Genomic DNA, 1657 nt, shown 5'->3' with positions numbered 1-1657 from the left:
CTATAAACATTCAAGTACAAATCATTTTGTCCTAACATAAGTTTTATTTATCTAGGATCAATGAGGACTGCTGGATCTATTTGTTTTATTGAAAAATCCCAAGTTTTGGCACATTCTTGAAATGCAAAACTATTTCTTTTAAATCTATAACAAATGCTGTCTTAAAAGGTTCAACTCTTTTATTCCTTGGAGGGTTTCTTTGTGTTTCAGTCAGGGAGAGGGGTGGTTTGTAAATTAGTGAAGTCACTGTTTGCTTGCAATGCCTCTTTTTATAATATTTTACTTAACACTTTTAAACTGTTTCTTGACCTTCAATATGAAGAAAAACATCTCCCTTGTTGACCTGTGCATTCAACTTGTAAACATTTCCCGCTACTTGAACTGTGTGATGACCTTGCTTCAGATGAAGTCTCACTGTGCTCTTGTGGTCATGATGCCGTAAGACCAAAATGGGCTCACGGTCTTATCCAGGCAAGGGGCTGACCGCTCTGCCTTCGGAACATCTCTATGGAGCAATGGCAAAGGTGGAGGAAGCCTAGTGTAGGGGAAGGTTCTAGACTCCAATTAGAGAACTTGTATTAATCCTACCTATGTCCCAACTAGCCCCGTGAGCTGGTCAACCATTTTGTCTTGGTGGGCATCAGCTTCAGAGCTCACACCAAGTTGAGGGGTCTCCAAATACTCAGAGAACAGAACTCCAGTACTCAGAGAATGAACTTGGCTACTGACCAAACCAAGAATGATTATGTCTTACTTTGACTGGTTCTTTATTGTCCTAAACTTCTCCCACCAAGACACAAAGTAAGTCCTGACTCTGCAGGCTGGCCCTGCACACACATGGTCCTACCAGCAAGTGCCCCCTCAAATATTGTACCCTTCAGGGCTCACTTGCCCAATCCCAGTTAGGCTGTGCTCAGTTTGCTCATCTGTACAAAAGGGAGGTAGGTTCTACAACCTTTCCTAGTACTAACATTTTATGTCCTAACCTAGAGTTTAGGACAATAAAGAACCAGTCAAAGTAAGATATAATTATTCTTGGTTTGGTCAGTAGCCAAATTTACTAGCACAGACCTAAACTATCCGCTTTTTCTGGGATAACAAAATCTGTTGTTTTCTTTTTCTTTTTTCTCTCCAAGAATCAAAACCTTTAATGTTCCCCGGCCCGCACACACCCACAGTCTCGCTGGGCTCCGCCCTCACTTGCTGCCTGCCCTGATGGCCTTGAGGCTGCCTGCCCGCGCCAGGATGCTTGGCACAAACAGCAGCCCGAGGCCCGCTCAGTGCTCTCCATGGGCACCAGGAAGCGATCCAGGGGGGTGGCCTCGTCCACAGGCGCGTTTGGCATCACGTAGGAGCGGAGCTCGATTTGCCCGCCTGCTGCCTCCAGGATCGGCACCTTGAAGAAGTGTGTGGGCACTGCCACGTGGTTCTTGCCAATGCCCTGGCGCTTCACACAGGATTTCCCACCAGCCTCTGTCCTGGCAGGAGGATGGCCTTGTGCACACACAGGCGTTCTGGTAGCTGCCGGCCAAGCTGCGGCTGTTTCTCCAGGTTGTTGTAGGCATTCTGGTGGAAGTGGGGGACCTGGGGCGCACCGTTGCTCAGGTAGAGCCTTCGTCCGTGGCCTCCTGGCTCCAGCGGTGGTTGGCGGCGGCGG

At 48.0% G+C, this 1657-nt stretch overlaps 1 pseudogene; it reads right to left on the bottom strand.

Moving 5' to 3' along the window:
• Positions 1-293: 293 nt before the first annotated feature.
• Positions 294-1657, bottom strand: part of LOC108281911 — a 2172-nt pseudogene continuing 808 nt past the window's right edge.

Source organism: Cebus imitator, unplaced genomic scaffold (assembly GCF_001604975.1).
Source record: "Cebus imitator isolate Cc_AM_T3 unplaced genomic scaffold, Cebus_imitator-1.0 Scaffold233, whole genome shotgun sequence".
NCBI classification, from domain to species: Eukaryota; Metazoa; Chordata; class Mammalia; order Primates; family Cebidae; genus Cebus; species Cebus imitator.
Note: the sequence above shows the minus strand (reverse complement) of the source record. Positions and strands in the feature narration are given on the sequence as shown.